General features: G+C 46.3%; 1 protein-coding gene and 1 long non-coding RNA gene across 2 annotated transcripts in view; one reads left to right on the top strand and one right to left on the bottom strand.

Moving 5' to 3' along the window:
- The window catches only part of LOC103019822 (uncharacterized), a 408,498-nt gene that overhangs the window by 56,877 nt on the left and 325,044 nt on the right, over positions 1-26,577 (bottom strand). Inside the window, exons 11-12 of the long non-coding RNA XR_009007067.1 lie at positions 22,182-22,332; positions 19,415-19,524 (exon numbers count right to left, since the gene is read on the bottom strand). This is a non-coding gene — a long non-coding RNA (uncharacterized LOC103019822). The remainder of the gene's footprint in view (positions 1-19,414; positions 19,525-22,181; positions 22,333-26,577) is intronic.
- Positions 6,674-26,577, top strand: part of FGF1 (fibroblast growth factor 1) — a 103,998-nt gene continuing 84,094 nt past the window's right edge. Inside the window, exons 1-2 of the mRNA XM_007194160.3 lie at positions 6,674-7,056; positions 17,294-17,443. The gene's annotated coding sequence lies outside the window, so the exon portion shown is untranslated. The remainder of the gene's footprint in view (positions 7,057-17,293; positions 17,444-26,577) is intronic.

Raw genomic sequence — 26,577 nt, 5'->3', positions numbered from 1 at the left:
AGTATTATAAACCTATTACAATACAGTACTATATAGCCGATTGTGTTAGTTGGGTACCTAGGCTAACTTTGTTGCACTTACAAACAAATTGGACTTACGAACGCACTCTCAGAATGGAACTTGTTCATATGTAGGGGACTTACAGTACTCTCTGGAGGAAGACAACACCATAATGTCTCACTTTACTTCTACTAACAATTTTTCACATACAATTCAGTCTGAAGGTACCCAGACACATGAGGAAACAAGACAACATGAATGAGATCCAACAGGAACAACTACAATAGAAACAATCCCAGAGAATTCCACTTTTGGAGTTATTGGACACAGACTTTGTGCAAAGGAGATAAAAGATGAGATTTAAAAATATGGCAGAGAACTGGAAGCTTAAAAAAAAGGGACAATAATGATTTGAAAAATAACCAAACAGTAATTTAGAGTTGAAAATATAATAACAAAAGTAAAGAGCTGAGTGGATGGGTTTAAAGCAGATTAGACACAGTCAAAGGGAGAAGTGATGAACTGGGAAGTCAGAAGAAAACATCAGGATGAAACATGGAGAGACACAAGGATGGAAAATACAGTGGAGGGAATAAGAGATATGGAAGATAGAGTGAAGATTGAAGTTCTAGAAGGAGACGAGAGAGAGAATAGGGCAGTAGCAATAATTTGAAGAGAAAATATTTGAGAAATCGCCAAAATTGACTAAAAACAAGCCACAGATTCCAGAATCCCTGGGAACCCCAAGCAGGATAAATAAAAACTACACCTAGGTACATCATAGTAAAATATATGAAAACCAAAGACAAAGGGAAGAAGAAAATGTTAAAAGCAGCTATCATTACTTGAAAAAAGGAATAGTAAGTTAGCTTACTTCTTGACAGAAACAATAGAAGCTAGAAATTAGTAGAATTTAAATATCTTTCAAGTGCTGAAAGAAAAGAAGTGCCAACCTAGAATTCCATGCCCAGTGAAAAGAGCCTCTAATAACAAAGGTTAAATTAAGACATTTTCAGGATTCTTTACCAGCAGCAGATACTAAAGCATGTTCTTTAAGGGAAAGGAAGATGATTTAATATGATAGATTACAGGTGCAGGAAAAAACGAAGAACAATGCAGAGATTAATTTGAGGAAATCCAAATGAAGTAGACTGTACAAAACAACATGGCAATCTCCACTGGGGATTTAAAAAGTTAAAATATAGGGCTTCCCTGGTGGCGCAGTGGTTGGGAGTCTGCCTGCCAGTGCAGGGGACACGGGTTCGGGCCCTGGTCTGGGAGGATCCCACATGCCGCGGAGCAACTACGCCCGTGAGCCACAATTACTGAGCCTGCGCGTCTGGAGCCTGTGCTCCGCAACAAGAGAGGCCGCTACAGTGAGAGGCCCGCGCACCGTGATGAGGGGTGGCCCCCACTTGCCACAACTGGAGGGGGCCCTCGCACAGAAGCGAAGACCCAACACAGCCATGAATGAATGAATAAATAAATGAATAAATAAAAATTTGAAAAAAAAAATGGTTAAGATGGTAAATTAAAAAAAAAAAAAAAAAAAAAAAAAGTTAAAATATATAACAAGTACGCATAAGTAAGGAGGGAGGGGTAAATGGAACTAAAATGTTCTAAGGTCCTTGTATTACTATGGAAGAAGATAAAGATGTTAATTAACATTAGACTGTGATAAATCAAAGATACATATTGTGATCTCTAGAATAACTTCTAAAAGAATAGCAAAAAACAGTATATAACTTTCAACGTAAGAGAGGGTAAAACAGAATATTTAGTCACTCCAAAAGCAAAAAAGAAAGGAGGATAAAAAGAACATAGAGCATGTGAAAAATGGAAACATTTAATAAGATGGTAGATTTGAATCCAAATATATCAGTAATTTCATTAAATGTAAATGAACAAAATACTTCAATTAGAAGTCAAAGAGTATTGAGCTGGATTTTAAAAATCTATATACTGTTTATAAGAAACACATCTAAAATATTAATTTTAAAATGCTGAAAGTAAAGGGTAGACAAAACATAAATATTAAGCAAAATTATATTAATATTTATAGTATATATTAGTATCAGACAAAACATATTTTCAGGCCAAAAGCATTACTACAGCTAAAGAAGGATACATCATAATGATAAAAATTTCAATTCACAAGGAAAATAGAGTGATTATAAAATTTGTATACATTTTATGATGTGGCTTCAAAACATATGAAGCTAAGATGGACAAAAATCACAAGAAATGACCAGATAAATAAGTAAGGATATAGATTGTTTGAACGTGATCAGTAAACTCGACTTTGTGGAGATATATACATATATATATATATATATATATATATATATATGTATTTTGCACCCAGCAATTATAGAATTCAGGTTCCCCAAATATTTATGACCCTCACCTCCTCACCTTCCAAGCAAATAATAGGACTAAAATTCTCTACCTCATTTTATGTTGGGTGTGGCCATAAGACTCATTTTGGCCAATGAAGTGTGAGTAGGAGTAACTGCCAGGTGCTACTGTAACAGTAAACATCTCTCTCCTTTCCTTCCTGTAAGCAGAGGGCTGGACCTCCCTCAGTCTGGGCCCTCAACTGAGGACGACATGGAGCAGACCTGCCCAGCCAACCTACACATGGACATGTCCATGTTGATGTATGAGAAATAGACCTTTGTTACTTTAAGTCACTAAAATTTGGAGATTATTTATAAATGTAGTATAACCTGGTCTATCCTGACTAATACAAGTAGAAAAAGAAAGGACTGCTTTTCAGGCACAGAGGTGAGCCTGTCTTGAAAGAGTATGGTGTGACAAGTCCTGGTGAGTTCACTATGACTTAAGCTCTGGGGAGTGGGGGTGGGAACAGGGCTGTCGCAGTAAGAGCGGCTCCCAAGAAGAGCCCATGAAGACTGGCTGGAGGCAAGTTTTGAAGGACCCTGGGTTACTAATAAGGAATGGATACTGTCCTGGAAGTTTTTTGAATGTTCTCCAGAAGTTGGTGACTGGCTGAATATCGGTAGTAACTGAGAGGATGAACTGGGGAGAATCTAACTGTTATGAAAGGAGGGAATTAGGTGGGAGACTTTTCCCAGTGAACATGTTACACATTTTTCCCCACTTCCTGGAGGTAGCCATTTTTAAGAATTTGGTGCTACTTTTCCCAGCAATTGCATGCACAAGCACACACACACATAAACCAATTTTAAAAACACAACTCAGATCAATCACATTTAACCTGCTATTCTGAAAATTTTTTCCAGTTAATATCTTCATGGTTATTTTCTGTGTCATCTCAAAGAAATTTGCCTCTTTCTTTTTTTATTGGCTGCTCAGTATACCATTGTATGGATGTACCAAATGATGTAGCTATTCCCCTGTTGACAGACATTTAGGTTGTTTTCACTCTTGCAATGTTGCAGCAACCATATTGTGAATCATATCCATAGATTTTTGTCTCTTTTTCTACAGACAGCAAGACCAGTTTTGCCACCATTTTAATGGTGAAAAGTTTGGGCTGGGTAACAGGAACACACCCAGGTAGGCCATTTGAGATGACAGTTTTGGTTAGGGGGTGCCTGGTATGCCTCGATTATGCCCAGAATGGTGTCTTGAACATAGTGGGAACTCAATAAGCACCTGTCGAATGAATGAATGGATGAATAGGTCCACATCCACTGTAGACAGCTGGACAAGGCCTGCCCTGCCCTCATCTATAACAGGCTTTCTCAACCCCAGTACTATTGACTTTAGGGCCAGCCTGGATACGTTGTTGTGGAGGGCGCTATCCTGAACACTGCAGCATGTTTAGCAGCAACCCTTGCACATACCCACTAGATGCTGTGAGCACAACCCCAGTTGCGGCAACCAAAAATGTCTCCAGAAATTGCCAAATGTTCCCTGGGGAAAATTTGGTCCCAGTGATTTTTTTAATATGGACTGTATTTGTGTAAGGGCAAAGGCCCTTTCTAAAAACAACTGACTCTGCAAAGGTTGATCCTATTCCCCAATCCTCCCACATTAAAATGGCCTTTCTTCCTGGGTTTTCACAGTCCTTTCACAGAGATTGCTGAATACCTTTTTCTGGCTTCAGACCTTCCTTATTCCTAACATCTCCACCATGAGTTAGGTCAATCTTTGTAACATACAATCCTCATTATACATTCTCTCATCACTGAATACCCCTCCTTGGAAGTACTTATCAAATGTGAATTTTTACATTTATTTGAGAAAGTACTCAATTAATCTGTTTCCCTTCACTCAATTCCAATTCCCTATGAGAGGGACTCATAAGTAAGAATTTGGCATGTCACATGTCAGTTTTTGCTCACCATTTTTATATCTAGTGCCCAAAACAATGCCTGACAGATAGCAGATGCTCAATGGGTATTGGCTGGATGGGTGGAAAGATGGAGGGATGGATGGATGGTTGGATAGATAAGAGCCTATTATCAGTCAACAAGGGCCACCCCTAGGCTGCAATAGTCTGTCTTCACCCATTTTTGCCCTAGTGCCTTCTAAAACAATTTTGAAAAATAATGTTACTTATACTCACATTTAAAAACTGACGTTAAATGTTCACCACTAAGTTCATATGGATTCAAGATAATAACTTCCAGCATATTGTAAATATTGGAATTAAAAAATTAAGCTGTGGGCTTCCCTGGTGGCGCAGCGGTTGAGAATCTGCCTGCCAATGCAGGGGACACGGGTTCGAGCCCTGGTCTGGGAAGATCCCACATGCCACGTAGCGGCTGGGCCCGTGAGCCACAATTACTGAGCCTGCGCGTCTGGAGCCTGTGCTCCGCAACAAGAGAGGCCGCGATAGTGAGAGGCCCGTGCACCGCCATGAAGAGTAGCCCCCGCTCGCCGCAACTAGAGAAAGCCCTCACACAGAAACAAAGACCCAACACAGCCAAAAATAAATTAATTAATTAATAAAAAAAAATTAAGCTGTGACAATATTCTTTAAATGTACCTATTAATCTGTTATTTTTATTTCTAATATTCTCTACAACTTTCACGGTACTCTCCCTCAAATTCAAGGGATGGAAGAGACAAAGTTGTTAAATTAAAAACTGCCTTAATTAGTTATTAAGGGAAGTTGAATTAAATTTTTAAAGGAAGCTTCCAGTTTGAGAACCTGGACCTGGAAATTTTTACATTCAGGAATATGGCTCCTTAGTAAGATTTTTGAAGAGTGAGGGGTATGCTTTCCAGTAAAGGTAGGATTATTATGAACACAGACATGTTCTCAGGCAAATCAGTTTTAGGAAAAGGTACCTAAAGAAACTGGGAACCTGGAAATTGGTTCTCTAAAAATAATCCCTGGTGTGCCCACTGGAAAGTCTTGAAGACCACCATCCTAGGGGTAATGCATGCTAGCGGCCAGCAGAGGGCAGTGTTGGACAAGCTATTGGGCTCCATCTCCCTGGCTCTCCCTCAAGGTAGCAGACAGAAAGGGCAATTCACCTTGGATGCAGTGGGGACCACAGCCTGGGCGGCCCCACCCAGTCCTCTCTGGTGTGTGTGTGTTTGCACAGTGAATTATTCATAGGAAACTGGCTCCACGGAGAATGGAGGCCACAGACTCTCCATCCTGTACCTAGAATCAGGGCCTGGGACTGTAAACAGATGAAAACCTTATTCTTTTTCCCCTTCAGAACTGAGTTTGGGAAAAGAAATTGAGGATTGAAGTCATGGGTCTGAATCTAATGTGAGGTTTTTGTTATTCTTCTTATAAAATGAAAACAACAGTGAAATCTCAATAATTTATAGCTTCAGGAGACAGGGAGCAAAGTGACCGAAAGTTCCTGCCCTTCAGTCAGACGATGGGGGCTGGGATCTCTCTCCTTGGCAAGCTCACCTTCCCCAGCCTCTGCCTCTCTGGCTGTCAGATGGGAACAGGATTACCTTCCCCACAGAGCTGTTGCAAGGATAAATGAGACAACGCAAGAAAAGAGCTCAGCATGAAAACGGCATTTAGCAAGGGCTCAAGAAATAACAGTGGTGATGGCGAAGATGATGATATGGAATTGGCATTTTGTCAGGCATGAGGGTTTCAAAGCTTCCCATTCAGGTCTGAAGAGGAAGAAGCAGAGGCGAAAACCCAAGCTTTTTAAATATTTTAAGTTTTACAAGCCTAGGAATTAGAATCCGAAACAGCCAGGGGAAACAGCCAGAATCAGTGTGATTCAGTGTTAGAGACTCACTCCTCCACATCGCTCACAAGTGCCTTCCAGGGGTGGGTAAGAGGGTCTCTGTGTCTACAGCAGTGTGTAGACAACGGCCAGATGCGTGTTGACTGTAGGACATGCCCACCAGCCTCAGATATAAAAGCTGTGACTTTGTTCGTTAGATTGATCTTCTGTGAAACCTCAAAGGATGGGGACGAACTGGTTAAAATAAAGTTAGTAATTTGGACTAATAGCTCAGATACATTAAAAGTAAGGTTCAGAGCAAGCCCCCCTCCCCCCCTTCTGCCTTATACCCGGAAAGGTAACAGGGACTAGTTCAGAGAGAGGCACGGAGACAACTTGGATGAGATAACTGCCCTTTCACCTGGCAGCTGTCCAGCCCCCAAATAGCTTTTGTGTTTGATCCAAAAATAAGATCACATGAGAGGGGGAGAAATAAATACACAAGTGCTTGTCCTTGGGCTTTCTGTGGGTACACCAGCCGCACTGGTAGGGACCCCATGAGGGTGGCCTTACAACGCACGCCCCAGGCTCCCCAAGGCTGGGGAGACCACCTGGATCAGGGCGGGTGTGGTGTGTGGTGTGCACACAGCCCTTCTCTGGGGGCTCCCTGAGCTCCATACACATCAGAGAGGGAGCAGGAGAGAGAGAACAAGCAGCTCCAACAGCCTGGACTCCAGGGGAATAAGGGCATTGCCTCCTTTGGTGAAGGCCACTCCCTTCTGATGGAGGATGGGAGCTCCCTTCCTCCTGCGGTGACCTGCCTGCAGCGGTCCTGGTAGGACAGTGTGGATGCCGTAGGCTGCACAGCTGCCATCACCCCAGAAAGAAAGTGCCCCAGAGCCAAAGTACAGAGGTGAGTGCATCCGTTTCTCCAAGGGGCTCCGATTGCTGTGGACTTTCCGCTTGGCTTCAGGCTTGCGCTCTGCATGAACGCTCCCCCCCACCCCCTCCCCGCCTTCTCCCTGATCTGAGTCGGTGGCAGGCTTGAGGCTGTGTGATGGATGCTAGACTAAAGCATTCCTGTACTCCCTTCTCTCGTTCGGAGGCCAGCTTGCTTCCCGAAAGAACTGGGTGAGTCGAATTCTTAGCAGGGAAGCAGGAAAGGGTTTCTACAAAGTGAATTATCTTTGCTGAGATCCAAGAAGACATTTCCCAGAAAATCATTAGACAAATCCCATTGCAGTAATGCTAATGCTTAGTTTTTTAAAAGCTCTGCATCGAATAGGACATAAATAAAAGGATGCCAGCTGATTCCCTGTAATTGGGCAAAAGGGAGAAAATACAAATGGCATCTGCAGCGCTTCCTTTCCCCTCACCCCCCTTCCCCATCTCTTCCTGACGACTTTGGAACCCTGCAAAATATACTTAACAGATCCAAGAACTCTCTTTGGCTGAGAAGAAGAAGAATAAAATCAAGGGTTTGGGGAGAATTGCTTGTAAGCAGAGTCAAGGGGTAAAGAAGAATGACATTTTGCAGAGTTTTGGGTTCTCCTTCTAACATCTCTGCCACCCGAGCAGGTGACATGTACCTGTGCCTCTGGAGGGTATGGATAGGTGTCCCCATCGCTTGCACACGCATACCGTTATTCCTTGACACACACCACCCCTCGGCTCAGGACCACAAATATCTATGCTAAGGGTAAGCCAACAGAACACTGCTGGGAACAAGATAACTCCTTGAATAAGTCAAGATTCTTCTAGTGACAATGGACTGAAATCCAGTTTGAAGAGACTTAGACAAAAACAAAACAAAACAAGGGGAAAATGTTTTCCTCATGTAACTGAAACAGCCAGGGTTTTGATATGGTGGGATCCAGGTACCCAGATGATGTTATCGTGAATCTGTCTCTCTCCATTTCTTGCTTTGAATCCCTGTGTCATTCTACTCCCAGGAAGACTCACTCATCCTGGTGGTAAGATGGCTGCCAGCAGCTGGGGGCTGACGTCCTACTGGCCCAGCCATCCTACAAGAATAGGTGTTTCCCTTTCCCAACAGTTCTAGCTAGAGTCTCAGGGTCACATTTCACTGAACCAACGTGGGTATTGTGCCATCCCTGCCATGGGGGTGTAGTCATCCCCACCCAAAACCACATGGCCTGAAAGCAATGAAAGGCTGGGTTCCCAAAGACAATCAAGGGGGCTGCATGCAGGATGGCCAAGGTCATTGGTTGTCACTTTGTACTGCTTTTTTTGTGATCGTCTAGATTAAGAGCCAAAGCTCCTCCAACATAACCCCTCTTCTTTCCTCCCTCTTACACTGCACAAAAATGTATGCGTGACAGAAAGTCTCATAGAAAGGATAATTACTAGTAGAACAGGTGACTAAAAGACCCCATGGTATGTCATCCCTAGAGACCCGAGAGTGGGAAAGACACCAGAAGGCTTGTCTCTGGCTCAGTCTCCAGACTACCCACCATGCCCAGACCCACTGGGCCCCCAACCTGCTTGTACTCCCACGGGCCTCCCCTTCCCTTCACCCACCCTTGCCCACTTCTTCCTCCCTCTGCTCTGCTGATGTGAACCCATCTTGCCTTTCAAGGGCCAGATTCTGTGCTGCCTCCCCTCCGAGGCCGCATCTGGCCCACCCAGCCTTTTCTGTTCTCTCCAAACTGGGACAGCGTTGCCCCTCGGCATTGCAGTCCACTGTTTACCTGTTCTTTAAGAACTGCGTGTATCTTAGTTTCTCTCCCAGCTTGAATTTTACATTCCTGGGGAAAATTAAGTTCCATCCCCAGCCCTCCCTGTGGTGTCTAACACGCATTAGGTGCTTCCAACCAATAAAAATAAATAAAAATAAAAACAGCCTCCCTAAATAGCTTAGAGAGGACGGCTAGATTACTTGAGATCCTTAATTCTGATTGTATAAGTAATATAATAACTATGACAAACACCGATGGAGCTCTGAATGTATACTGGAGCCCCTAACAGGCATCATCTCAGGTAATCCTCACAGTGACCCTACGAGGTAAATACCACTATTATCCCCCATTTAACAGATGGGGAAACTGAGTCTCAGAGAACTTAAGTCACTTGTCCTAGATCAGAGAGCTAGTAAGTGGCAGCCTGGGAGTTAGAACCCAGGCAAGCCTACCATCTCCTTTCCTATTAGATTCCTCAGTTACATGTTTATCAGTGGTACTTTCTGCTGCCTGATTTGAAAGAGCGAGGGGCACAGGTGATTGGTCAGAGAGCAGGAGGAAGTTCAGATATTTTAGGCCCCTCTTCTGCCTCCGGGGCTCCCAGTGCCTCTACAGGGGGTTCGCCCAGGGATGAGAGGTCACACCCCTACCCCAGAGCCAACAAGAAGGTCAGGGGCAAGGGAATTTCACAAAAGGAGGTACCTCTGGGGCTCTGCAGAGAGCGAAGTGCTTTTTGATTAAATGAGTTCTTAGATTAGAATGGTCTTTGGGGAAACGTTAGCTGGAGGGTGGGCTTTAGAATTTGTCTGCCCGTCTGGCTGCCCATCACTAGGCATGGCCTTGTCCTTTCTCCTGCCCCCTGAACAGGGTGACCAGGCCAGAGGCCTCCCTCAGAGGGCAGCTTGCAGGATTTGGAAAGCAACCAAATTCACCAAATTCAGATCTCAAAGGAAACCCAAATCTTAAGTAAACGGTATTTTTTTAATAACGTCTGTGCCTCTGCATCCAGCCACTGGCCTCTTGGCTGATGCCATCACCTGTGGTGCTGGGAGCCCTTGGTCTGAGGGTATCTTGTTTCTCTGATGCACATGAACCCTCTCCTGTGGGTTAGCACCTTTTCAAGAGCAGATCCTATTGGGTTTATGCCATTAATCCTCACAGTATCCCTGAGAGGCTCAGAGAGCTGGCATCCGCACGAGTGAGGCACAGTGAGATGAAAACACATCCCCAATTACACAGAAACAGGGAGGGGCCCAGACTCCGGGTAGCGGGCCTCTGAGGTCTTTAGGATCCAAGCCTGCTTGCTTCCCCACGCGGTCATGATAGAACAAAACTAAAACCAAAAGAATTAAATAGGCTAAGTAATATGCTTTGGGTAAATATTTAAGAGAAAAACCACCGCTAGATCCAAGAGAAATAAAAACAAATATTCACACAAAAACTTGTATACAACACAAATGTTCCAGCACCATTACTCATGATATCTAAACAGAGGAAATAAGCCAAATGTCCATTAATTGATGAACAAATAAAATATGGCATACCCATCCAGTGAAATATTATTCAGCAATAAAAAGGAATGATGTTCTGATAAATATGGATCAAACTACACTGTGGATGAACCTTAAAGACATTATGCTTTATAAGGAAAAGAAACCCACACTGTATGATCCCATTTATATGAAATGGCCAGAACAGGCAAATCTACAGAGGCAGAAAGTAGACTGGTGGTTGGGTAGGCCTGGCGGGAGGGCAGGGATGAGGAATGATTGCTAATGGGTATGGGGTTTCTTTTGGGGATGACAAAAAAAGTTTTAAATTAGACAGTGGTGATGGTTGCACAACTTTGTGAACATACTAAAACCACTTAATTGTATACTTGAAATGGGTGAACTCCATGGTATGTGAATTACATCTCAATAAAATTGCTCAGAAAACCTCCAAACCATGGCTAATGAAATAATGAACCCAGTGACAGGGCTTTGCTGAAGGATGTGGTCTTACCCCGTCTGCTCTGATAAGCTTATGTCTCATCCCACCACGCTTGGCCACAGGCCACCCATTCAATTCAAGTGGAAAGAATATAGACGGAAAAGATAGGCTCCACAGATTTCTCCCCAGAGTCTAAACTGGAGGATCTTTTTTCTTCTTTCTTGTACAGATCATTTTAAATTTTATGGAATCAATCTCACTATTCTATTTTTGTTTCTGGGTTTCAAATCATGCTTCAAAAAGCATTGATGGTAAATCTCATTACCTAATGCTTTCCTCTAATGCTCTTCTCTAATGTTGTCCTCCAAGGTTTGTCTTATTACATTTAAACCTCTTATTTAATTGGGAATTTAAATAACAAACTGGGGATCCAGGTTGTTTTTGTTTGTTTTGCCAAATAGATAGCCAATGATTAGATCAGGAGTTTTAAAATTTGAGATTAAAATGGACTTGGGGCATCTTGTAACTTCCTGAAATTCAGTATGAAAAAGTGTGTGTGTGTGTGTGTGTGTGTGTGAGTGTGTGTGTTTGTTGTATACATTCCAACGCACCAAGGCCTAATCCAAGTCAACAGGACAGTTGTTAAACAATTACAGGGGAGGCCTGAGTGATTACCCATAGGGAAAGTTCTCTGTCACATATGAAGGGAGAACCCCACCCCCTTTGGCTTTGACGCGTTACTGAGGCAGAGAACGAGGGGTGCCTCTCACTGGCTCCCCTGGGCCTATAACACTTTAGAGGTTTCTGATCATTTGCTGACAAACCAATGGAGCTGATACATCATTTTAGCTGACAGAACTTGGGGCCCTCCTGTCACAAAGAATTGGAGGAGGTTTCCTGTCCAATAAATATAAATAAATGATATAGTGAAAATAAAACTGCCATTCCAAAGAAAATAGCAGACCCTTCCGTGCAGACTCATGTGTTCACGTAATAAACGTATAAGCAACACCCACTGTGTGCCAGGCACTGCCTAGACTGGTGGTTCTCAAAGTCTGGTCCGTGGACCAGCAGCGTCAGTATCACCTGGGAACTTGTTAGACATGCAAATTCCCAGGCCCGCTCCAGACCTATTGAATGAGAAACTCTGGAGTTGGGGTACAGTCATCTGCGATTCTGATGCACATTCAAGTTTGAGAACCATTGGTCCAAGTACTGGGAATATAAGGGTGAAAAGACAGATAAAATCCCTGCTCTCCTCATGGACTTTACATTCTAGTGTGTGCAGTAGGAGAAGACAGACAACATATAAGTAAACAAATAACTGAACATGATAATTCTCAACTAGTAAAAAGAATCTATGAAGAAAAAGAAAAGATCTATGAGGGGCTGATTTCGAACAGGTGGTCAGGGAGGAAGGTCTGAAATGAGACCAGAATGATAAGGAAGGGCCAGCCATGTAGAGAATCAAGGGGCAGAAAAGAAATGCATGCACTTCAGGCAGAGGCAACAGTAAGTACAAAGGCCCTGAGGTAGGACCACACTTGGCCTGGATGAGGAACAGTGAGGCTGGAGCACAGTGAGAAGGAGGAATACATCGGGGATGGATTTGGAGAGGCAGGTGGTGACAGCAAGCTTAGCTTTTGTTCTTAGTGCCAGAGAAAGGCACTGGGCAGTTTTGACCAAATAGAAACATGATCTGATTTACCTTTTAGCAGGATCCCTCTGGAATGAACTGTAGGGGGTAAGGGTAGAAGCAGGGAAGTCGGCGAGGAGGTATTGCAATAACGCAGGCAAGGAATATTGGCACTTGGATGTACCAGACCAATGTGCAAAGATCTATTATTAAGTGAAAAACAAACAATGCAGGACACTGTCCCTAGTAAATTGCTTTTAAGCATACACACATTCAGGTGTATAAAGACATTTCTGTCCCTCAAAGGATCCAGAAAAAAAAGTAAATAGTGGTTATCTTGGGAAGAAGGGGGTTAGTGAGGGTCATTTTATACCTCTCTATACATTGTGCATTTTTAACATGTGCACAAGGCATTACTTTTATTTAAAGATAAAATATTTTAAAATAAAAATTGAAAAGCTGAGGTCGAGGAAAACATACAATAGGCAATGGGTGACCAATATCAGAAAGAGGAAGCCTACTTCTCATGGGTGTAACCCTCTCTAATTAGGCATCCTCCCCTGAAGCCGCTGAGAGCCAGGCTGACAAACTGGGACAAGTTCCTGTTCTCAGGTTAGAGTGGGATCAGAGCGAGGCACCTTCTCACTTGAGGACCTCTGGACCCCATTTCTGTCCTGTAGCTCTGGTGATGTTTGTGTCTGTCGGGTCTCCTTGGGCAACGAATACAATTTCCTGTGAATGTCTGCTGTAGTTCCCTGTGCCCTATTTGTCAAATTGCTCCCCTCTGTCATCTTGGCAGCTGGTTCGCCAGGAGGCCAGCATGCCCTTCATTTAATTGCATGATTGGGCATAAACAGAAGGAAATACTTTACTTCGGGGAGAAAGTGGCAGGCAGTATCTGATTTCTCTTGTCAGCTGATTAGGATTTGTTGAGTCCGAGCAAGGTCAAATGAGATTAGAAAGAAAATGCAGTGTGTCTGGTATGCATTTCACATAACTGTACCGTTTATGTAAACAGGATGTATGAAGGGGAAATTTTAAAGCAAATACTGAATGTCAGCCTCAAGATTCAAGAACAAGAAGCCAGGGCTTATGTGTTATGCCGGGAGAGAAAGAAAATTTATTTTCTGGGACATTTGGAGTCCTGCTGAATCTATCACGCTCTGATTCCTTTTTCATGTTGGTGCAGTTAAAAAGTGACAGTTTTACGTCTGCTTTTCAGAGGCACTGAGCACAGAATAAGAAAAAACCGAAGAAACGCCCCATTCTACCTTTCTCGTCCTTCTAAAGCTCTTATAAGAAGTTTAGAACCACTTTCTGTAATAGCTGCCACTGAAGTGCTTAGTAGTGAGTCAATCTCTTAGGACACGGAAGGAAAAATCTCACCTCCAGCACCGGCCAGAACATTCTAGACATGGCTGACTCTGGCCAAGGCACACCTCTGTGGATAAACCTACCCGGCTTCTACTAGGATTTTTTTTTTTTTTTTTTTTTTTCTACTAGGATTTTTGTTGGTCCTCCAAATCTGTCATTTTCTTCCTTTCTCAGATCCACCCTCTGCAGTGCTAGTAAGCACGCATATAAAGTTTTAATCACTTAAACACCTTAAATAGTTTTAATGGCTTTAAAAGTGGTCTAAGCACTTTGAGGGAAGATATGGTTTCTGTTACACACTCTCTATAGGATCTAGCATCTTGTGAATGCTTAGTAAGTGGCTCCGACAGCTATTATTTCCATGGACTATTTCCTAGCCCAGAGCTGGAAGGCTATTCTGAGGCCAGACTTTTAAACTAGGAAACGTCCTGTCCCTTCCCATGCTAAATAACAGAGGGGCCAGGAAGTATTAACATTATCATGTTTCATGACTCCAAGCATCTGAACATATATTATTTAAATGATAAATCTAGATGTGGTATACACATACATACACACACACACACACACACACACACACACACACACACAATGGAGTACTACTCAGCCATAAAAAAGAATGAAATAATGTCATTTGCAGCAACATGGATGGACCTAGAGATTATCATACTAAGTGAAATAAGTCAGAAAGAGAAAGACAAATACCACATGATATCACTTATATGTGGAATCTAAAATACGACACAAATGAACCTATCTATGAAACAGAAACAAACTCACAGACATAGAGAACAGACTTGTGGTTGCTATGGGGGAGGGGAGGTGGAAGAGGGATAGAGTGGGAGTTTGGGATTAGCAGATGCAAACTCTTACATAGAGAATGGGTAAACAACAAGGTCCCACTGTACAGCACAGGGAACTATATTCAATATCCTGTAATAAACCATAATGGAAAGGAATATGAAAAAGAATATATATATGTATAACTGAATCACCTTGCTGTACAGCAGAAATTAACACAATATCGTAAATCACCTGTATTTCAATAAAATAATTTTTTTAAAAAAGATAAATCTAGACACTTCCATTTCAACATGGAACTTGAGGGAAGTTAAACCAAAACATTAAAAAATTCAATATTGAGGAGAATTATATTACAGAAAGTACTTTAAGGAACTGAGGAATCAGTTCCCAGTATTTGGACAGGAACTTTGCCGAACAACACCTGATATGTAATAAAGAAATTGGTTTATATCAGTAGCTAGGGGTTGTATTTGCCTAAGAGCTGTGTGGTTTTTGGCTTTTTTTTTTTTTTTTAACAGCATTTCACAACTAGATGTAATGGAGAAATAACACTAAAATAATGACTTACACTTGCATTACCGGTGTTCAAGGTGCTGTCACATACTTGGGCACATGTGACTGTCACCATAATCGTGTTGGCTTGTGAGAGAGACGTGGCTCGGAAAGCCTCGTGAATCTCCTTCAGGAAGGAGGGAGTCGGAGCCCTGAGATGCTGAGCAGCCCAGAAATGGTCCACAGCACTGTGTGGGCAGGTGCAAGGGTGCCAGCCTGAGGTGGGAGACCGGGTTTCAGACCCGGTGAGAACTTAGTAACTACGGGGGCAACCTGGGTGAGACGCTGAGCTGTATCTCTGTCCTCGGTGTTTTTAGGGTGTTTCCTAACTTTACAATCTATCATTCCATGTGGTTAAAAACAGTTCACCTGCCCCCTGCATGCAGCAAAGCAATTCTCCAATACTGAGAAGATGACTGTCCAAAATATTTTCATCTATGATCCAGAGGTCCTTGGGAATCGTGCAGATGCTCAAGAAAATTACTATTTTTTTTTTTTTTAAACATCAGCTTTTTTTTTTTTTTTTTTAAACTTTGGGTTTATTTATTTATTTATGGCTGTGTTGGGTCTTCGTTTCTGTGCGAGGACTTTCTCTAGTTGCGGCAAGTGGGGGCCACTCTTCATCGCAGTGCGCGGGCCTTTCATTATCGCGGCCTCTCTTGTTGCGGAGCACAGGCTCCAGACGCGCAGGCTCAGTAATTGTGGCTCACGGGCCCACTTGCTCCGCGGCATGTGGGATCTTCCCAGACCAGGGCTCGAACCCGTGTCCCCTGCATTGGCCGGCAGATTCTCAACCACTGCGCCACCAGGGAAGCCCAAAATTACTATTTTTTAAAAAGCAAATTATTAGGACCTTTGAATATGTGGAAGTGGCAATTCATGGAGGTTCCCGTTCATAAAGTTTGGAGAAATCCACTCTTCCTGTACCTCTCAAGTCCCTTTTAGGAGAGCTGTGTCTCCGCCGTTATCGGAGCTGTGTGACGTCTGTGCCTCTAGTTCTGTCACAGGAGGTGAGCTTCTCTGAGCCTGTCCCTTCAGAGGCACATGAAGGCTCCCTGATGAGTTTGGAGAACAGTTTTCCACCCCCACCTTCCCAGAGGAGGGAGAGACCAGTGAGCATACTTCTAGTTCCGACAGGTCCATCTGTACCTCCTACCTGAATCACCAGGTGGGCAGGCTTGCGCACACACTCTGGGACACCTCCCAGGCTCAGATCCCTGCATAAGCAGGTAGGACTCTTCATCAATTACAGGCAACTATTCATCATGTTTCCATTTGGTCTCTTCAAAGACACCTCCTGAGCTGTATCCTTTCAGTCCAGTTTCATTCCTCACCTTGTAGCCAAAGAGTTATTATTTGTACAGGCAGCTTCCTCTCTCCGTTACCCCATCCTGGCCAGGGGCACAAAGATGATGCCCATGGTCCACTGAAGAAATCCCCACCTGATGATTCGCCTAGTTCAGCACGGACAGGCTTGACCACTGGTGAGGAAGGGCAGAAATATTCTCTCTGCAGCCCCTCCCCAGCCCTAAACTGCATGGCCACTGCCTCGAGCAGCTTTGCAAAAATGGGAACAGCACAGACAGACACACACACACTGCCACACACAGACATCTACACCCTGTGCAGGGATGCCAGATGCCAGAACCGAAAAGGATTCCCTTTCATCCAGCAGCCTTCTGATTGCAGAGGAGTGTCTCTGAGCCGTGACCCACTGTTTCCCTGCCAACTGAGGCCTCAAAATAAACAGGAATCTGCTCAGACAGGCTAGTAGTCCATTCGGCTCAGCCATTTGCCCCAAGACAAACCACGCTAAAATAACACCCAGGAGAGCTGCCACTGCCGTCTGCTCTCTCTGCCTCCCTTCCCTGCTGGCCACCAGCTCTGTGCCCCTGGGCCTGCCGCTGGCTGCCCAGGGGTGCAGGCCCTTAGAGCTCCGTGTGCATCCCTGTGGGCGGGGTCGCTAAGGCAGGTCCCCTCTGCGGATCAACGAGGCCAGAGGGGGACCTAGAGGCTGCACTATCAGTCCCCCGCCTGCCTCCCTGCTTCCCACACAGCCCTGCGGGACCGGGAGCCGGCTCTGTGGCACGGTGTCTGCAGGCGGACCAGCAACCTGATGTACATACCACGGCCCGTCCCCTCTCCCCACACAGAGCCGCAGCCACCGGGAGGTTCAGAGAGTCGGCTTGGGGCTGCCGGGGAAGCAGCTGCAGCGCGGTGACAGTGACACCACAGAGCGGACGAGACCAAGTGGATCCCCTTTCCCTTCGACCAGAGAAGCCCTCAGCCAGCAGGCTGTTCAGGTAAGAATCAGGGTTTCTGTTCTGAGCAGGTTATAGTATATCCAGAGCTGAGGTGGAGTGAGTGAGTGAGTGAGTGTGTGTTTGTGTGTGTGTGTGTGTCCCTGAGTGCAAGTATAAGGCTGCTTGGAAGAAAAAGAAGGGCTGGCTAATGGCACAGACATGTAAAAATAGCACCTGGAGTGCAGAGACTGTGAGAATAATCACGCACCCGCTGCCCCCTTGATCTTCATCGCTGCACTGCTGGGCCATGAGGGCTGGAGGGGGCGGAAGGTTCTCATTCATTAAAGCCTTTGTGGTTCAGCAGGGCGCCGTGGCCTCCGAGAGCCTGGCTGGCATCATCCTGCTGGCCACACTTACCCCCTTAGGTAGCCTGGAAATTCAGCCACCTAGAAATCCTGTCCACTGGGTGGGCACCTTAGATTTGGTCAATCTTTTGATATAAAAGTTGGGCTGAAACATCGGATTATCTGAGTGTGCTTGAGAGGGTGGGATGCTGATGGCCCTGCTGGTCACCTGGATTACTTCTTACTGTCCTTCTGACCTTCTTTGAAAATCACATCCTCATTTCAGTGCCCCTCCAGATAGGCACCGGCAGAGAGGGAATGGGAATGGCTAGCCACTGGGCACATTCTCTGGCACTGACGCTATCCACACCTATGTCACTATTATATGCCAGAAGTATGCAAGGCTTCTAGACGCAGCGCTCGAAAAATTCAGACCTCCAGGCGCTGGGGTGGGAATTTCAGGCATTTAATCACGGACCCATTTTTCAGAGACCCAAGAGGGCACCCACTTATCTCGCCTCTCAGGTGCAAGAGCTTGCTCTGTGCCTCAGCAGACACAAATGCTCTGTGCTCTCTCTGGTGTTTAAATCCACCCCCACTTTCCTGCTTTGGTGACTGGCACTTTCCCTTTCATTCGCTATAGGGATGCAATTGTTTATGATTTAGCTCCGTGAACACCAGTGGGCGGATGCAAGCATCCGGGCAGAGGGTGAACCGGACTCTGAGTGAGGGCAAGCCAGCCCAACGGTGGCAAAGGGTTGGAGAGAAATCAGCTTTGCCGAGTGGTGTCTAGCAAAGGGCTGGCCAGCTGCCTCCCAGGGCTGTCTGGGTGAATGAATGTGGATTTTGGTGGAGACTGTGATTCACAGTCGCAAACTCCCTTTGTTTTCTTTGTGTTGGTCATTGAGGGCTTCCGAGGAAATTCCCCTTTTGAGATCATGTACATGACTGTCTTCTGTTGATTCTACCTTTTGAGCACGAGGAAATGGATTTGTAAATGCAGATTTGTAAAATTAACTTCATCAAAAGCCAAGTTAATACATGAAAAATTAAGGGACAAGACACTGAGTTACTTGTAAACTTCCTCCCAAATCTGGTGTGCACATACACATACATGGCTTGCCAGGTTCCAAAAAGGATTTAAGGAAGCAGTATCCAGTTCATTAAATGGTTTGATTTTACAGGCAGGTAGCACCAACTCTGATGATGATATTTCCACGGTGACAGTGGACAGACATCCATGCGTTCTATCTGCACCTAGCAAAGGGATGTCTGATGCCAGGACAGAGATGTGCTCGCTCACTCTGCTGACGTGCATTATGTGGACCCTGAATAAACGATTACGGGTCATGGAGCCGCTGGCCCCCCTGTGCCAGCTTCCAGCAGTCAGAGACCATACAGAGGGGAAGACACGTCCCTTCCACCTCATCAAATAGGCACTACTTGGCTAATGCAATACTCCTTGATTTAAGCTACTGGAAAAATAATCTGCAGTCAGTCGTGCTACAGACATACCCTGTTTTAGGTCAATCTAACAACTATCCAGGACACGTAAATTGTAAGTGAATGACTGTTTTTCCTTAAGAAAGGATTCACTCATCAAGTTCATCAAATACTGGCAAGGTGTCCCACCTCAAGATGGGACTGGATCCAGCCCATTCAGCCATAGAGAAAGGTGGGGACTTACCTGGGGGGCAGGTAACAGAGAATGAACCTGGGCTGACAGGATGTCCAACTCAGCTGGGAGGTAAAGGAGTCCAAGGTAGAGGAACAAGGACAAGCATCTGGGCCAGTGGCCTACAGCAAGAGAAGAGGGAGGGAGAGAATAGTAATTATTATTATTATTATTTTATTTATTTATTTTTTTGGTTGCCCTGGGTCTTAGTTGCGGCTCCCGGGCTCCTTAGTTGTGGCATGCAAACTCTTAGCTGTGGCATGCATGTGGGATCTAGTTCCCTAACCAGGGATCGAACCCCGGCCCCCTGCATTGGGAGCGCAAAGTCTTTTTTTTTTTTTTTTTAATTTAATTAATTAATTTATTTATTTTGGCTGCGTTGGGTCTTCGTTGCTGCACACAGGCTTTCTCTAGTTGCGGTGAGCGGAGGCTACTCTTCGTTGTGGTGTGCGGGCTTCTCATTGTTGGCGTGGCTTCTCTTGCTGTGGAGTACGGGCTCTAGGCGCACTGGCTTCAGCAGATGTGGCTCGTGGGCTCTAGAGTGCAGTCTCAGTAGTTGTGGCGCACGGGCTTAGTTGCTCCGCAGCATGTGGGATCTTCCCGGACCAGGGCTCGAACCTGTGTCCCCTGCATTGGCAGGAGGATTAACCACTGTGCCACCAGGGAAGCCCAATAGTAATTATTTTGATTCCTAAATGTTACTACTTAAGAGAGGCAGCAGAACAGTGGTTAAGTACATAGATTCTGCAGCCAGGAAGAAGCTGGGGTTCAATTCGGACTCTGACACTTACTAGTCCTGTGACCTTGTGCCTCAGCCTCCTCATCTGTAAAATGGGGTAATAAAGTACCAGCCTTATTACTGAAAGGATCAAATGAGTAACAGTCTTAGCTCAGTGCCTGGTTCTTATTGTTACTGTTATTACTATTATTATTATCATTGAAAGGTGAGCTCTGAAAAGGCTGCTCACAAGTCCATTTGTTCCAAGGTCCAAAGTGACTCTCTGAGTGACCATCAGTGCCACCTTCTGGGCAGCTGGAGGTGCTTTTGCTTGGTGTGGAGTTTTGCTTGCATTTCCAAGCTTTCAGAATAGAGGAGCTTCTGTGCTGGTGGCCAGCATTTCTTGAGCCCTTATATGAGCCAGGCACCGTGCCTGACTTTACGTGTGTGACCTCGCCGGATTTTCGTAACAACCCTGTGAAGTAGGGCTGTCACGGCTGCAGGAATTGAGCTTGGTGGGCTGGGCCATTTGCCTACAGTCACACAGTTACCAAGTGGCAGAGCCAAGCTTACACCCAGGCTGTGCTCCTAACCGGTATGCCGTCTATGATTTGGGGGATCACTGGAGATGTCCTGAGAGGCAGATGGAGTTTGGTGACAGATGGACTTCAGCAACAGATGAGATCTGAAGGCCCTAGAAAGTAGACCAGAATTTGGAAGCTTTGCCAAGAGACAGTAGGACCCTAAATTGGCCTGCGGACAGAATCTCAGCCTTGAGGACCCATGACCTTTGGGGCTTGGTGTTTGGGAACAAGACATGAACGCAGGCCCTGGGGGACAAGGTGGGCCTCAGGCTTTCCTGCAGCAGGCAATGGATGGTGCCCAAGAAGAGGGGAAATGGTACAGAGATGGACACAGCAAGGGTGCTGGGCCAGAGATCCTGACACCCCTCTAGCCTAAGGTCAGAGGTCATCTTGAGCTAAGCCTGAGATCAAGACTAGGTGACTCCAGCCGTGAAGAGAGGAGGGATGGGCAATCCAGAACGTAGTGTCTGGGCTCAGTGAAGTTTATAGTGATGTAAAAGGCCTGATTTGCCAATGCAATTTCCCTAAATTGAATGTTTAAAACATGACACACAGAGATTTGTTTTATGCATAATTGCTCAAGCCCACCTCTCTGACTTCACCTAAGGAATGCTGGTGATAGGAACAGGTGTGAGAGTGTGCCTACCTCACACCAGGGCTGTGTAGATCTTGGGGTTACTGATGGACAAGACTCATCTTTGCCGCTCCAGAACCTGTGGTCTGGCCCAGGTGTTTCTGTTTTTTCTGTTTTTTAAAAATTTATTTATTTAATTTATTTATTTTTGGCTGAGTTGGGTCTTCGTTGCTGTGCATGGTCCTTCTTCTAGTTGCGGCGAGCGGGGGCTACGCTTTGCTGCGGTGCGTGGGCTTCTCACTACGGTGGCTTCTCTTGTTGCAGAGCACGGGCTCTAGGTGCATGGGCTTCAGTAGTTGTGGCCCACGGGCTCAGTAGTTGTGGCTCGCGGGCTCTAGAGCGCAGGCTCAATAGTTGTGGCGCATGGGCTTAGTTGCTCCGCAGCATGTGGGATCTTCCCAGACCAGGGCTCAAACCCGTGTCCCCTGCATTGGCAAGCGGATTCTTAACCACTGTGCCACCAGGGAAGCCCTGGCCCAGGTGTTTTCAAACTTTAATGTGCATGAGAATCACATGGGAGCTTCTTTAAAACATCAGGTTCATAAAGAACAGGCTTGTGGTTGCCAAGGGGAAGAGGAGGGGAGGGACAGAATGGGAGGCTGGGGTTAGCAGATGCAAACTATTACATATAAAATGGATAAACAACAAGGTCCTACTATATAGCACAGGAAACTATATTCAATACCCTGTGATAAACTATAATGGAAAAGAATATTTTAAAAATGTATGTATATGTATAACTGAATCACTTTGCTGTACAGCAGAAATTAACACATTATAGATCAACTATACTTCAAAAAATAATTAAAAAGATTTTTTAAACTTCAGGTTCCTGGGACCTACCCACACAAGTCCTGACATAGCCGGGTTCATGAGGGGCCCAGGATTCTGCATTTCCTGGCTGGGGCCCAGCTGGTTCTGATGCCTTTGGTCCACAGGCTACAGCTGAAGAAGCCTCGGGCTGACCGTTGCTCTGGTTCCCTTGTCTTCATTGCTGTTAATGAGAACAGAGTCATGGGGCCTGAATCAGTGGCAATTAGCCTCTTCTCTGTCACAGCTTCTTCCTGGACCACCATTTTACTTAGGCTAGACCTCCGCTGCTGGTAATAGCAGCGACAGCCTGCCTACTGCGTACTGCGTTACCATGTGCTGGGCACAGTACTAAGACCTTCACAACCATCCCGTAAGTTAGGTGCCATTATTATCACATTTGACAAGTGAGGGGTAAGGCCCCACTGCCAGTATGGGGCAGATCTGAGATATGAACCCAGGCCCCGCAGATCCCCAGAGCACAGCCACGGAACCCCTGGGCAAGGCTATGAACATAGTTTTAGCTCTCTGTCAGTTCAACCCTCCTTTCTCACTCTTGGGTGTCTTTCTCCCCTTCACATTCCGATCTTGTCCTCCCCCATCCCAAGACTCCCATATAATTTCTTCAGAAGATGATGTGTCCCTGTGGTTCCCTATTTTTATCTCATTCAATAAGTCAAAAAGGGTGTGGTCAATGGGTGGGTAGAAGGTAGTTGTCATGTGTTAAATTGTGTTCCCCCCTCAAATCCATATGTGGAACTCCTAACCTCCAGTATTTCAGAATGTGACCTTATTTGGAGATAGTGTCCTGACAGAGGTCATTAAGTTTTGTTTTGTTTTGTTTATAAATTTATCTATTTGTTTATTTTTGGCTGCATTGGGTCTTCGATGCTGTGCACGGGCTTTCTTCTAGTTGCGGCAAGTAGGGGTTACTCTTTGTTGCGGTGCGCGGGCTTCTCACTGCGGTGGCTTCTCTTGTTGCGGAGCACGGGCTCTAGGCACGCAGGCTTCAGTAGTTGTGGCACACGGGCTTAGTTGCTCCACAGCATGTGGGATCTTCCTGGACCAGGGATCGAACCCGTGTCCCCTGCATTGGCAGGAGGATTCTTAACCACTGTGCCATCAGGGAAGCCCGGTTATCAAGTTTAAATGAGATCATTAGGGTGGGTCCTAATCCAGTATGAGTGGTGTCCTTTTACAAAGGGGAAATTGAGACACAGTGACATATACAGAGGGAAGATGATGTGACAAGACACAGGGAGAAGACGGCCATCTACAAGTCAAGGAGAAAGGCCTGGGCCAGATCCTTCCCTCAAAGCCCTCAGGAGAAACCAACCCTGCAGATGCTGTGATTCTGGACTTCTGGCCTCCAGAACTTTGAGACAAGAAATTTCTGCTGTGTAAGCCACCCAGTCTGTGGTACTCGTTACAGCAGCCTTAGGAAACGACTACACTAGGAATCAGATTTCCGCTCTAGGCCCTGGGTCTGGGCTGATCTAGGTGAAGGCCAACACATGCTGCCAGGCTGTGGCAACTTTTTCTTTAATTCTGAGTGCTTTTCTGTTGGCTTAAATAGTGTTCTTGGGAGCCACAGGTAGGCCCAAGGCCCAGGAAGGAAGAAGGAATGAATAGAAAGGATGAAGAGGAAGGAGGGAAGGGAAAGCAAAGAAAAAAGGAGGCAGCAGCAGAAAGAGAAAGAGAGAGTGGAGACCAGGATGGGCACGCTGGAGGCCATCCCTGACCAGTTCAGGTCATGCAGCTCATTCGTGGGGCCCCTCCTGCATGCCAGGAGCAGGCCACCGGGCCTGGGACCACCAGTCCCTACTTTCATGAATGTTAGAGGCTAGGTGGGTCCACCGACATCCATCGTGCAGGAACTCCCCCTGAAGGCACAGGGCAGAGTGCTGGACCCAGTCAGGGGCTCCGGAAAAGCTTCGGCGGGGAGGTGATGCTTGGGCTGAGATCTGGAGGATGAGCAGGGGTCAGATGGGGGAGGGCTGAACGTTTCAGGTGGAGGGAGAGCATGAGTGAAGGTCACATGGTGTGAAAAGTGTGGCTTCACCAAGGAGCGGAGGGGAGGCCAGTGCAGCTGGAAGGCAGGGAAGCAGGGGGGCAAGTTGGCGTCAAAGGGGCAGGTGTGGGCTGGACTACAGTGGCCACAATGAGCATTTAGGTCCTTTGCTAAGAGCCACAGAAAGCCAGAGAAGGAGGAGATCCTCTATGGGGTAAACTCTGATTTCAACAAAGGACAAAGAAGTTGCTGGTGTGGTTCAGCAGTGGGTCAGCCCTGAAGCAAGATGGCAGGCTTCCTGAGCTCACAAATCTAGGGTTGGCTGCGTCATGATTTGGGAATAAAGTTCCAGGCCACTTCCCAAACAGTGTTCTAGCACAGTCCCCCTCAGCTGAGCATGCTCTAGGTGCTGGACATGGCCCCACTGGAAAGGGTTTAAATAGGGACAGCTGTCTCCTGCTGATAAGGTTAATTTGTGAGCTTGGCAGCCAGGCCAGGCTCAGACTGGGGTTGACCAGGTGGCCCCTTCTTTGGTATCATTTGAAGGACACAGAGAGGCCTTGTGAATATAACCTCTCCTTTGCCTGCTGAACTTTGCCTGAAGCTATGGGAGAGGGCCAGCAGTCAGCAGGCCAATTATTCAGCATGCCTGTGGAGAAAGGTCGAGATTCAAGTTGTGAAGGGGAAAGAGGCAGGGGCAAGAAGCCCAGGCAGACCCCCTGAGGCACCAGGGGTGAACGTGGGCAGAGACAGGTCTGAAAAGAGGCAGAGAATATAAAGGAGGAGCGCAAAGAACTTGACGCCAAAATTTGCCTTATTCGTGATTTCACACAAGCAGCAGCAAGACGGGCCCGCAGCTGTGGGAATTCCAGCTTGGGGTTTGCAGCCCTCTCCTGTGCCCCTGCTACCAGAGACGCACACCCCATTCCCATCCCTGGGAAACTCCTCATCGACGCCAGCGGTTGTTGGCATAATCCATGAGTGAGTCCTGACGTCACACTGAACGCCACGCCTTTGCCATATGCCCTGCCGGCCACAAAAAGAATTCCCTTCCTTTTCCTTCCAGCAGAGGGACTGGACTTGGCTTAGCAAGGATGAGTCCTTGGGGCAAGTGGAACACACTGTGGAGAAGAGAAGGGACTTTCAGGAAGGTGAGAGCAGCCAGGGGGCCTCATGGGGAACAAGATCCTCCCACTTCTCTCACGTTCCCCACTGGCTCTATCCCCACGAGCCTCTCTTCCGTTCCTCTGCTGTTCCACGCCCTTTCCTGCCTCTGGGACTTTGCAATTGCTGTTCCATCTGCCTGGAGTGCCTTCCCCGCAGTTCTTCACATAGCAGACCTCTCGTCAGCTCCTTGAAGAGGCTTTCCCTCCTGTTATTCCCTATCCTACCTCTGTTTCCTTCATGGCACTTACGCCAGTCTGTAGCCATCTCGTCAATTTTTTAAGTTTGCTACGATTCATTCTCCCCCCTAGAACGTAAGCCTCAGGAGGGCAGGACCTCATCTGTGCGGTTCCCTGCTATATCTCCAGGGCCTAGGACAGAGCCTAGGCACATAGTAGGTGCTCAGTAAATGTTGGTCCAATGAATGAGTGAATGAGCGACTGCTTCAATCTTGGGAGTGGGAAAGCCAAGACCAAGGACAGCAGTGGGACCCCCCAGCCTCTGTCGCTCCTCACAGCTCTAGAAAGGGGGCACGTTAACGTCTGAAAGCAGCACTGACAAGTGCGCATCGGGGCCCCTGACCCTGACTCGAGTGGGTGGCCCCCTCACAGTCCCCAGGACCCCATACTTTGCGTCGGCTGCTCTGGCTTAGTGTGCGCAATCTCAGCTCTTCAGAGAACTCACTTTGGGAGCCTGGAAAAATCCAGCCTAGTTGTATTATTCATGCTCAAAGATGAATAACTTCTTTGGGCTGATGGGCATCAAAGGCAAACAAGTGATGTCAGGCACCCAGAAGGGAGACATCGATCCAGCGCGTTCCAACCCTCGCACCCAGGGAGGTGGGTGGAGCCGCTCATCCTCGCCTTTGCCACCAGGTCCCATGGGAGCGGAAACGGCGTCTGCACTGATAAATCAGTGCGTGCACAGTGCTGCCCCAGTACCTCAGGGACACAAAGAGCTGCTACAAAACCAGGCTGCGCTTGTCCTTCCTCAGAATCTTCGTCAGAATTTTGAAATGGCACCCGGAGGACAGCGGAGAATGAACGCTTCAGAGTCACTCCTTGGAGTCTACACGGCAAGCTGCAGCCCTGGGAGAGCGCGTCCCTGGTTCAGGGTCCCAGGCTGGCTCAGCCCGGCTTCTTGGCCTTTAGTGCTAGGGTGCTGTTTACGTTAAAGGAGCAAAATGTTCCTCCTTAAGCCTCCACTGGTTTTTCGTGTTTGAAATGCTAATGGGGATGTTTCTAGAGACAGAGA

Source organism: Balaenoptera acutorostrata, chromosome 2 (genome assembly GCF_949987535.1).
Source record: "Balaenoptera acutorostrata chromosome 2, mBalAcu1.1, whole genome shotgun sequence".
In the NCBI taxonomy this organism is placed as follows: Eukaryota; Metazoa; Chordata; class Mammalia; order Artiodactyla; family Balaenopteridae; genus Balaenoptera; species Balaenoptera acutorostrata.
This window is presented reverse-complemented; position numbering and strand designations above follow the sequence as displayed.